Source organism: Xenopus laevis, chromosome 5S (assembly GCF_017654675.1).
Source record: "Xenopus laevis strain J_2021 chromosome 5S, Xenopus_laevis_v10.1, whole genome shotgun sequence".
In the NCBI taxonomy this organism is placed as follows: Eukaryota; Metazoa; Chordata; class Amphibia; order Anura; family Pipidae; genus Xenopus; species Xenopus laevis.
Window position 1 is genome coordinate 77,876,852 of NC_054380.1, and position 12,846 is coordinate 77,889,697.

A 12,846-nucleotide genomic window follows, 5' to 3' on the forward strand; every position below is an offset into this window, starting at 1 on the left:
ATATGGGTAAATTAACAAATTTTGTCAAGCTCTGGCAGAAATCTGGTCTAAATAATTTTACTAGATATAAGACATAAAACATTTGTAGTTCCACAGTTCCAAACTAAATTAATTTAAGAAGAGATGTGGTTTTTCATAATCTGTTTTAGTTGCTTTAGTACAAATTAATGAATCCATAGCAATAGAAACCAACGAGTAAATGTCAGAAAAACAATTGTGCACCGCAACCTAATCTAGGGCTGATCTTTTAACATATAAAGGTTAATTCAATTGGCTAAAGAAAACTGTCAGCTACGATCCCTGATGAAAATTATTTTACATCCATAATTATTAAAAATACAACTTTAGGTAGAGGATCCGTTATCTGGAAACCCGTTATCCAGAAAGCTCTGAATTACTTGTACTTGATCCCAACTAAGATATAATTAGTCCTTAGTGGAAGCAGAACCAGCCTATTTAGTTTGTTTAATGTTTATATGATAGACTTAGGGGCAGAATTATCAAGGGTCGAAGTGAATTTGAGGGAATTTTCGAAGTAAAAAAATACGTCTTCGAATTCGATTCGAAGTAAAATAGTTTGAATATTCAACCATTCGATAATTGAAGTACTGTCTCTTTAAAAAAAACTTTGACTTCAATACTTCGCCAAATTAAACACTGTCTCTTTAAAAAAACTTTGACTTCAATACTTCGCCAAACTAAACCTGCCGAAGTGCTATGTTAGCCTATGGGGACCTTCTACAGCATTTTTCAAAGTTTTTGGAAGTTGAAGTAAAATCATACGATTGTACGATAAAATAGTTCGAATTGTTCGATTTGAAGGATTTGATCATTCGATCAAACGATTTTACTTCAACCGCTGAATACCCAAATTCCATGAAAAAAGTTTGAATTCTATATTCGAATTCAGAATATTAAAATTTGATGGTCGAATTTCGAAGTATTTTTTACTTCGAAATTCGACCCTTGATAAATCTGCCCCTTAAAGGAGAAGGAAACCCCCTGGGCGCAAAAACCCTCCCACCCTCCCGTGTGTTGCTTCCCCTCCCTCCTCCCCCCTGGCCTACCTGTCCCGCTGGGCAAATGCCCCTAACTTGTTACTTACCCCTCTGCGCAGGTCCAGTCCACGGAGTTCACAGATGCCATCTTCTCCCAAGCGATCTGCTTTGACCGGCGTTTTTGGCGCATGCGCAGTAGGAGCATTTCGCCGGTATGGATCTACTGCGCATGCGCCAAAAGTCACGAAGTGAAAACGGAAAACTTCGTGACTTTTGGCACATGCGCAGTAGATCCGTACTGGCGAAATGCTCCTACTGCGCATGCGCCAAAATCGCTGGTCAATGCAGGAAGAAGATCGCTTGGGAGAAGATGGTGTCTGTTAACTCCGTGGACTGGACAAGCGCAGAGGGGTAAGTAACAAGTTAGGAGCATTTGCCCAGCGGGACAGGTAGGCCAGGGGGGAGGAGGGAGGGGAAGCAACACACGGGAGGGTGGGAGGGTTTTTGCGCCCAGGGGGTTTCCTTCTCCTTTAAGGGGCAGATTTATCAAGCATTTGCCCAGCGGGACAGGTAGGCCAGGGGGGAGGAGGGAGGGGAAGCAACACAGGGGAGGGGGGAGGGTTTTTGCACCCAGGGGGTTTCCTTCTCCTTTAAGGTATGACGATCCAAATTATGTATAGATCACTTATCCAGAAAGATCCCTTATCTGGAAAACCCCACGTCCCGAGCATTCTGGATAACAGGTCCCATACCTGTACAGTAATTTTTGAATGATGTAATTATGCATTTCATATAAATGAGTGCAAATCTATTTGTCACATTTGGGGCAATCACTCTACTAAACATTCTGGATTTGTGTGAAGTTTGCATCTAGAATGTTTGCTTCTTGAAAAAGATTCTTTATCTGTTTTGCACTCCCTGCTGCTCACAATTAGTAAGCCATGAAGTAAATGCTGTGCTGTCCTGTTTGGAACGGAGTTACACTCATACTGCAGAATTTGACATGAATATAACAGGAGTTCAATGACCTTGTATTCTTCATCCATCAAGTTAACTTACATGCCGAAGGCAAAGCCTTCCTCTGTTTTCTTCCCCTATCTCCCCCTTAACTTCTCTCGGCAAAGTGCATATTGGCTATGATGTGATAAAACATTCCTCTGTCTTTAGTTATCCTGGCATGCAGATACATTTGGCTGCTCTTCCAATGATGTCATGCTGAAACCGCATCACCTGCAAAGGAAACTGATCTGCAAGTAATAAAGAACACAGCTTCTTAAAAGCAAAGATATTGTGTAATTGATGTAAGCAGGCCTAGGGCTTGTTATGTGCTTGTTGTTGAAGGCTCACAAGCTTCTTTAGAAGAAGAAGAACTGATAAAAAGGTGGAACCTGCCAATACAGGGCCAAAGCCAATAATTTACTGAGAACTCCTTTACTACTTGTTCATACGGCACCACACATCCTCAGGGATGGGCAATTTCAGTAGTAAAATGCTGGGCAGCTAAATCTCCTAGCTTACTTTTGTAAATTGGGTTTATGGACAAATGCTGGTTGTTGCTCTTCTGGTGTTTAAAAGATTGATATAGCAATGTGTTTCAAAGTGTAATATCAGATTGCCTAATGCATTGGCTCAAGGAAGAGGTTATCCCATGGGCCCTAGTACATGCGCAAGTGCAGATTGTAGAGCACCATAGCCAAACCTGACAACATTTAAACTTAACTAACCCAGAGATAATAAATAAAAAAGGGGGTATTGTTCTGTTATTATTACAATTAAATCATAGAAACTTACTCAGAGTAATCAGAAGGTGGATACAAGTACTTCCAATGGTAGATTTTCATTTTGGGATTTAATAGCACATTCTATTAAAACAGTGTATTTTTCATGAAAAATATTTATTTGTATAAATGTGCAGGGGTATAGTTTCCCTTTAACTTACCATATAGAAAGTGCATAAAATCACTTTCATTATAGGTACTTGTATCAAAATGTACTGCTTGCGCTTCCATAAAGTTCTGCTCTGTGCAATCCTTCTGTGTTTCACCAATAAGAGTTTTTAGCAGAACCATGGGCAAAATCTTCAATACAAAAAAACACAAGAAAAACACAGTGAAAAATAACATCCATTCCCTTCAATGCATTTGGAGTGAGAAAAATGCTTACAGAATTAACTTTGTTCCAAAAAACACCCCTTGACATCAATGTATGCAAAAAAAACATAGTGCAAAAAAACTCCAAATTGACTTGAATGCATTTCGCCACTTTTTTGTTGTTTTGCAACCTTTTCTAGGTTTTCACACATTTGAAACGGAATGGAACAGGTTTGCTAGTAATAAAAGGATATCGTGCTAACTTCTATAGGTAGAGCTGATGGAGGGATGTTCATTTCTTCTAACCTATCACTCTAAAATATATATAACATTTTTAAAAAAGTCTCCCTGTGTCTGTACAAAGTTGCAGAACAAGTATTAGATTGTATACAGAAAACTGATGGAGCTTATACTTACACAGTTTCTTGCACTAATGAATAGATCCCCCTTCACAAACATACATCTTAAAGGTTAGTTAAAGGTTAGTCATTTTTGTTCATTGTACATCGTTTTTCGTTTAAAAAAAAACTGCCTGGAGGTATTTTGGATTTGATTTAATATTAAGTTTGCCACTTTCTGGGTGTGATCCAAGCTTATCTGAGAAGAACTGGATGCAGTTCAAAACTGTCAGCTCTTGTACTCTTAGGTGGGATTAGCTATAAATAACGCAATGCACTATTTCATCTAAGTCTTCCAGAAAAACACATTGCTATAACGCAAATTACTGTAGATGTTTTAGAAACAGGATCTTCATGTCAAAACTTTTAAAAATACTGACAGATAAAAAAAATGTAATGGCTAGGCTTTGGATATTCAAGCTCAATGATCATTGAATATTTGTCCAGTACATAGTATAAATGGCACTGGGAAAGAGGTATACCTGTTCATTTGTTAAAACACCAATATGCACTAAGGGGTCCGTTTACTAAAGTGCGGTAAATCTGACTTTAAGTTTCCTCATGTTATCGCTGAGAATATTTTTCCGCCAGAATATTCGCAGCGACCAAGTTTACTAAATAGCGATGCACTCAGAAGTCATTGCGATCACTTGCCGTAACTACGTTAATGAACCAGCTTACGTTAGAGGTACTTTTAGCGTGTTGCGAATTTTCTGGAGACAAAGTACGTTTTTGCGAATATTTATGCTATAAAATAGTCTTGTTTTATGGCGGTTATTATGGCAATTTTTACTGTGACATTTATGGCCAGAAATGCATCTTCAAAACTCATAAACTTTATTGACTGATGATTATACCACAACATCACCAGAGTAACACCAATCAAACATATATGCATCATATAAAGCCTTCTGCCAATAGAATCATATGAACAAGAAATGATACCAGTCAATCTCATAGAAATGCGCAGTTTAATGTAGGCAATCACAATAAAACAAACACAATGAAACCAAAAAAGCGTAGAGGCTGACGAATCCTTGGACTGTGATGCCCGCAGGGCCGGATTTACCCTTCCTTCCCCCCCTAGGCCCAGCTACTGTGCCCCCCCCGTATTTTCTGTGCACGCATGCGCTCAGCAGCTCTTGCCTGAACTTGCTCCCTTCCCAATCCTCTAGACTCTATTTCTAATTACTCTGGCGCCGTGCGTGCCCGTGTAGCGCGCCAAGTGATGTCACGATGAAGCGCGCATGCGCAGTTACATGGTAACGTGGTGACGTCACAGAGCGCAGACTGGAAGAAGTGGAGATCTGCACCGACACCGCTTGCTATCTACTCTCTGTAGAGTAGAGGCAGGCGCACAGCAGGAGTCCACACAAGCTGCTGCGCTGGGTCAATAGGGGGGGGGGCGGCGTTTGCTCTGTTTGGAAATGTGACGGTCACGGACCGCTCCGCTTTACTATGTTATAGAGAAGATGTTAGGGGGCCTGCTTGCCGCCCCTAACATCTTGCCGCCCTAGGCCCGGGCCTAGGGGGCCTCTCCCCAAATCCGGGCCTGGATGCCCGCTGCCAATAATAAGACTCTGAGCTGAAACTGCTGCTGTTGCAACAGATAGAAGCAGAAGCCAAAACATCCTGTCAGCAATAGCTACAGATCTCTCTCCTGTCAGCAAAGAATGATGGGTAAAAAGTGCTATGGGATATTTCCTAGACCTTGAGAATTTTCTGGCAAAAAAATACTTTTACGCCACTACATAGGACAAAAAATGTTGTCTTTTGCACAGTTCGCTGTTTAGTAAACCAGGTGTTAATGTGTACGTAGCGTTATTTTCTGGCAAAAGCATATTTTTGAGCAAGAAAAATTTGCAAATGTATATTTACCGCAGGTTAGTAAACTGGCGAAAACATATTTGGCGACAAATTTGTCTATATTTTGTGCGAATATTTTTACCGCGCTTTAGTAAACGGACCCCTAACACTTATTTACTGTAAATGTATTTATGGTCTACCTAAATTAATTCAAAGGGTGTAGAGCAGATTTATGAAAATCTTCATAGAACAAAACAGCAAGACTGTGCCATATAAAAAGTTATATTGGTCATACATTCCCAGATTGGGTTTAAAGTTTGCCCAATTTCGACTATACTACCCAACCAGCTAAGCATGTATTTCAATTTAGGAAGGATATGCAAAAAGTGCCAGTGCTGACATTATCAAGTGTTCATCATTCACATGAACTGGAGGCGTCAGGGATGGTTTTGGGCTCTTCTACATTTGTTTCAATGTCATCCATGAAACTGACATACTCTTAACCCTTTTTAAGCAATTTGCTTTCAGCTGTAGTAAGAGTGATGTATGGAAAGGATTGCTTGGTTGCTATGGATTACTGCTATGGAAGAAAATGTAGTCCTGGTTTTAGAATTAAACGTCCCATGTACACAAAGCTAAACTATGCACATTTTCTAGTCGGTTTCAATAAACAAGAATTGACTGTTATTTTGTCTCTGTTGGCACCGCTATATTTACCAAATTTATATGGTGGCTTTTTACTTAAATGGAGAATCATTTTTTGATTTGAATATGATCTCCCCAACCCAGTTGGCTACTGAGACTCCTTGCTAAAACCTGCCTTCAGGCTCAACCAATCACACACTCCTCATGCATATTTATCCTTGATATCTCCCCTTTTTTGGTAACCCAATGGGGGCCCCACCCTTTTGCTGTGACAAAGTTCCTAATTAAATCACTACCGCCACAGCCACCATACACTCGCAACTGCTAAAGGTAGGACCACCTCTATCCCCAGACCCCTTCCTTTAGAGCCCCTATAGACAAGCGGTTTTACCTGCACAGGAGTAGACGCAATGAATTATTTTCAATGGGGCTGTACTCACACAGACGCATGTAAGCGCCAAACTCAGGTAAAATGCAACATGCTGCATCCCAACCTGCGTTCGGCACTTACATGCATCAGTGAGTACAGCCCCATTGAAAAGAATTCAGTCTGTCTACTACCCAGGAACTGAACGAATGACACCGGAAAGCAGGGGAGCGCAGGTAAAAATGCTAGTCTGTTATAGTCCTTAAAGACTCATATGCCCATTGAAAACTATTGTTTCACAACTACCATAATTCCCCAATAAAGTGGTGTAACTATAGACAAAGCAGACCCCATGGTCGCTTGGGGGCCCAGGGTACTGCTTTCTCTATAGCAGTAAAAAAACTGCCCCCTCTCCAGCTGCTTTCCTACCTGTGAGTGGAGAAGGAGGTCACAGTAAGCAGAAGATAGTGGAGGGGTGGTGGAATGGGCCAGCAAAAGGCAAAAGTGGGCTAGTGGAAGGGGTGAGTAGGCAAGCAGGGGGGCCAAGTAGGGATCTCTGCAGCCCCTCCAAAGATTTTTTTGATGGGGGGCCCTGGCACACGCTGACACTCTGATATCCTGAGTAGATCCTATTCATGACCCTTGGCGCTCCACTTGCTTGCCCCATGCTCACTTCTTTGGAGCCTCTTGTTTAATCCCTGGCAATTGGATGCTACTGTTTCCCAGTGTGATGTGCTGGTATAAACCTCCAAACGGCTGTTTACAAGAATTAATAAACAATCAGTCCATAAAACAGGCAAGAGGCTGAAAATCATTTTAGTGCATGTGAATATTGTTATACTCTGGATTTTATCAAGCCCATAAACAGTTAATTACATGAAACTGGCAGGATTCCAGTAACCAAGACAGATTTTTTTTTTTTTTTTTATGTTACACAATTTTTTCAAGCAGTATTCCCACTACATCATCTAAATGGAACCTGTGCTGTGCTTGTATTTAACTCCTTTAACTATAAAAAGGAACTATATATATATATATATATATATATATATATATATATTTTTTTTTTTTATTAACTTGGAATAGACTGTACAAATTAAAAGGGGTCAGTAACAGTTTTAAGCCATTCTTTTCCTCCTATCATGTCAGCTTTTGTTGTTCTCTCTGCCATGCTTCTGGTTTTACCCACATCAAGCTGTGCATCTAGAAGTCAGCAAAATGTGGAATGATTACAGTCTTCCAGCAGTTAATACTGATAAATGGGAGCAACCTACATCTCATTAGCACAACATTAAGTAGAATGAGACAGTCAAATGAATTTCATTTTTGATTCCTTTTATTCGCTGAACCCCCCCTCCCTTTGCTGAGTTGGGGAAGCTCTGAGAATGATTTGCATTACAAATACTATTTTTTTTCCTCTGAACTGTTCCAAGCCTTGTCTCAGAACCCATTGTCTCATTTTGTCCTACTCTTTAACCTAAAGACAGAGATGTTGTAAAAATCACAAATATGAAAGTGCTAGTTTTCTTCTATCTTTAAAATTCAATGTATATAGAAAGTCGTTTATACCCTTAAAGCAGCACATGCAGATTCTAAATTCTTAAAATCTGTGTGGGTGGGGGTGGAGGCCCACAAAATTTGTTTTGGAAGTGTATGTGCGCACATTGTTGCTAACATGTGGATCTGGGGAGAGTTTGACTGCAGAAAAGTTTCTAAGCAGTGCAGCTTTTTATTTATTTTTTTTCGGTTTGGGGGATTTGCTGCTCCACCCCTCTGATGTGAACAATAATGAAACATGCTAGTAGGGATGACATCATCAGACAGTGGTCCCAGCTCTTGTGCACAACATTCACCTTTCATTGTTCCAATGACATGGTTGGAATGCGATGGCAAAGGGGCCAGAAAAAGGCCTGCTGAGGTTTCCGTGGAGAGTTTGTATGCCTTGCAAACTATCTGCTGTCTAGTGGCAAAGGTAAGTGAAAGCTGTTAGGATTACATGCCTGTGATCTTGAGCGAGCCCTTCTGTAGCATGGACAATGCAAGAAAGACTTCTTGACCAAGACAGGACTGAAATGTTATGAGCATAGGACACAGACTAAACCACTAACCTCATTACTTTGCTTCTAACCTCTAATGGGGTGGTGCGCTTGTTGCCCATTTGGTAACACTATTGTGCAGATAAACAAAGGAGGTATAATTGATTTTGGTGTGTGTGTGAGGGGCTGGAGCATATGCTTATTGCTCACGTTTATGCTCAGTGAAATAAGAACTGTTTCTTCTCATCCACTCAGTGACACTAAACCAGTTGAACTTAAATATCTGTTATTATCACCTCGTGTGCTGTTTGATTCTAGATTTAGTAGAGATTCTACATTTTTATAGGTTCCTTTACACAAGTTCAAAGAGCAATATTGAAGGTATTTAAGGGCTCTCACAGACAAGCGTTTTTAGCAGTGCTCCCCTGCGTTTCGGTTTTTATGCGTTCAGCCGCAGGGGAGCGCAGGAGTAGACGCACTGAATTCTGTTCAATGGGGCTGTACTCACACAGACGCATGTAAGCCCCAAACGCAGGTTGGGACGCAGCATGTTGCATTTTTCCTGCGTTCGGCGCTTACATGCGTCTGTGTGAGTACAGCCCCGTTGAACAGAATTCAGTGCATCTACTCCTGCGCTCCCCTGCGGCTGAACGCATGAAACTGGAATGCAGGGGAGTGCAGCTAAAACGCTCGTCTGTAAGAGCCCTAAAAACCTATTTACAAATTGTGTTTAGCATTAATTAACAGGTTCAGCCTGCTTTGACAAATTGCACATGATACAAAGTAAGGGGAACTCTGGAGTTTACACCTGCCTTAAAGCAGTAGATCACCTTTAATTTATTTTTGATTTGATGAAGACAGTGGTATACAATACACAACTGTCCCATTTATTAACTATATACAGTGATGTTTTGGGAAACGGTCACTTTTTTAGAAATGTTTTTTTTTTTATTATCATTTGTTCAGCAGCTCCCCACTTTAAAATGTCAGCAGCGGTCTGGTTGCTAAGGTCCAATTTACTCTAGCAACGAGGCAGTGGTGTGAATGAATGAATGAATGAATGAAAAGGATTGAGAGAAGTAATAAAAAGTAACAATAACATTGTAGACTTTACTGTGCAATAGATGTTTGCTGCTGGGGTCAGTGACCCCCATTTGAAAGCAAGAAAGATGCAGAAGAAGAAGGCAAATAATTCAAAAACCATAAAATATAAATCAATTGAAATGTTGCTAGGAATAGGCCATTGTCACTAAACATTAACTTGTATATTACCATGCAACATCATGCAACGCAGCTGCATTTACATCTGACATCTGACACTCAACATATTTCAATGAGAAAAAAATGATTTCCGACATCATCAGTTTTTATCCCATCAGCCCTGGCGAGGCATTTTCAGGCGACTATTGAAAAGCGCATCGCCTCGTGTGGTTAGCACAGGCGTTTTTACATAGGCGCCCATACAAAACTGTCGCCTGCGCCGGTCGCGGCGACTGTCGCGGCGCTTTGTCGCCGCGACCGCAAACGCGTCGCTATCTCCCCGTGTGGACTAGCCCTAAGGGATACCACACCTGAATACCATTTTGCATCAGATACCAGTAGCCTGAAAGATTTGCAACAGTTACAAAATTACCACCTGCCCAAACAGGTGTAGCTGCAGGTGAGCTGCATGAAAGCAGGTTCAACTGGATAACTGATTTATAGTACAATACTTCTCTTTATGGCTTGATGTTTGGAGTTTTAATTGGCCCAGTTTTGTGGCTAGCCTTTCTAAATGAGCTGTAGTATCTCTGAGAAACAAAATCCAATATCATCGGATATCATATATATTATCATATAATGTGTATGTTATCTTTGTGATATAAAAGCTAATTACTATTTAGCATTTTAACAAACATTCAGCAGATTGCACTGTATTGTCTGGCCAGCTGCCCGTGGTGTTGTACTTTGCATGTTAATGACATTTGCCACTACTGACATGTAAAAGTGGGAGTTCTCTGGTTATATGAAAACCAGTACAAACCTTAAATACAATTTTAAAGGTCAGTATTAAGGCATTGGCTAGATTTACTTTATAACAGAGGAAACCTAACATTTTACTTTTTTGCATTGAAAATAAATCAGACTCAAACAAATCCCCTCCAAAAATCAATATATATATAGAGTTCAGAGCTGGTGCACCAATCAACCAATGAAATGCCTGGGTGCTGGTTATAGACAGCATACAAACGAAAAAATTAAACCGCACTCCTAGGGCTTTGATGAAAAACACGTGGTAGACTTTATTTCAATGTTTCGGCTACTACACTCGAGCCGACTTCCTGAAGAATCCGCACTCTCATAATCATTTATTAATAAAACTTCAATCTGTATCTCACCCAGAGACAAGCCGCACTCACAGGACTTGGTAAAGAAAATATTGAATTTTATTCAACATTTTAGCCTCTTGTGGCACTTCCTGAAGATGGCCCAAGTTAAGAGGCTGAAACGTTGAATAAAATTTCATATTTTCTTTACCAAGTCCTGTGAGTGCGGCTTGTCTCTGGGTGCTATTATGATATATTTGGACCAGCACACAAGCAGTGATATGTGATTTTTTTCGTTGTGCACCAACTATGCTTTATATATATATATATATATATATATATATATATATATATATATATATATATATATATATATATATATATATATATACTGTATATATGCAGAAATGTACAGAAATATCTTCACGTTATTATTTCACAAGTACATTGTGCATCTCATATATGGCAGAAAAACAAAGAAGAAACAAAAGCAAATTATCTCTATACACATGCATGGGATCTCCCTGTCTATACATAGGCATTCTGTACTATCAATGATGGGAATAATACTGTAATAGTACAAAGCAGTATGAAACACAGTAAATATTACAGCATAATTTGGCAACTAAGAAACTTGTTCTATCATTCATACATGGAAACATTTAACTAGAGCCCTGATTTATTAAAACATCAACAGGTTTAAGCTTGTAAAAACATTTTTTGTATCATCTGTAGGAAAATTTATAAAAATCTTTTGGTAGAATTTTTTTTTAGTTGAGTATTAACTAAAATTTGGATCTAGCGGGCCCTAAGTAAAAGTAATAGACTAACCCCCATATGTACTACAAAGCACCCAGTTTGCTTGAGAGCAGTAACCCATAGGAACCAATAAGATGTTTGCTTTTAAACAGGTGACCAGTCAGTGCTTACTGCTGATTGGTTGCTATAGGTTACTGCTCCTGGGCAATGTTAGGCAGATAGTATTTTGACACATTTTACACAAATACATTTATGAAAAGTATCCGCAATTTTTTGGGGGGGGGGGTGAGACAGTATACTTTGTAAATATGTTTTGTGTAGTGAACTGATTTGAAGCCACTGTTCCCAGAGCACACAGTGTGTGAGGCAACTTCAGGGTACTATAGAAAACGCATCACCGCCTTTGCATCAGGCGACTTTTCTTTGTAGCCTATGGGAAAAAACGCTGAGGCAGTTCGGGGAAATAGTTGCTCAGAAGACGAGGCGATTAGTAGCCAGGCGTCAAAATCTCCCCGAATCTCCTTGTGTGAACTAACCCTTAATGTTATCCGTTCTACTGTGGTCATCAAACTAGTATCTATTATTTAAAAAAGCCCCACCTTATCTATTTTGTTCAGTGAAGGTTTAGATAATACGACTTCAAGAACTAATCAAAACTAAACTAAAACTGAAAAAAAGTACAGCATCAAAACAACTTCAGAAACTTCAAAAGGGAAAACTGATCTAAAACTGAATGTAAATGCTTTTAAAGGGATACTGTCATGGGAAAATACATTTTTCAAAATTAATCAGTTAATAGTGCTGCTCCAGCAGAATTCTGCACTGAAATCCATTTCTCAAAAGAGCAACAGATTTTTTTATATTCAATTTTGAAATCTGACATGGGGCTAGACATATTGTCAATTTCCCAGCTGCCCCAAGTCAGACTTGTGCTCTGATAAACTTCAATCACTCTTTACTGCTGTACTGCAAGTTGGAGTGATATCACCCCCCCCCTCCCTTTTTCCCCCCAGCAGCCAAACAACAGAACAATGGGAAGGTAACCAGATAACAGCTCCCTAACACAAGATAACAGCTGCCTGGTAGATCTAAGAACAGCACTCAATAGTAAAAACCCATGTCCCACTGAGACACATTCAGTTACATTGAGAAGGAAAAACCGCAGCCTGCCAGAAAGCATTTCTCTCCTAAAGTGCAGGCACATGTCACATGACCAGGGGCAGCTGGGAAATTGACAAAATGTCTAGCCCCACGTCAGATTTCAAAATTGAATATAAAAAAATCTGTTTGCTCTTTTGAGAAATGGATTTAAGTGCAGAATTCTGCTGGAGTAGTATTATTAACTGATGCATTTTGGAAAAAAAAATGTTTTCCGATGACAAGATCCCTTTAAGATATCTTCATATCCTGGTATTACTGGACCTTTTTAGGCGGAGCCTAA

At 39.8% G+C, this 12,846-nt stretch overlaps 1 protein-coding gene across 6 annotated transcripts in view; it reads left to right on the forward strand.

The window, feature by feature from the left end:
- The window catches only part of filip1.S (filamin A interacting protein 1 S homeolog), a 108,589-nt gene that overhangs the window by 88,139 nt on the left and 7,604 nt on the right, over positions 1-12,846 (forward strand). Inside the window, exon 1 of one of the 6 annotated variants that reach the window (XM_018265493.2) lies at positions 8,110-8,276. The exons of the other annotated variants lie outside the window; for them this stretch is intronic. The gene's annotated coding sequence lies outside the window, so the exon portion shown is untranslated. Of the gene's footprint in view, positions 1-8,109; positions 8,277-12,846 lie in introns of those variants that run through there. 6 annotated transcript variants of the gene reach the window in all.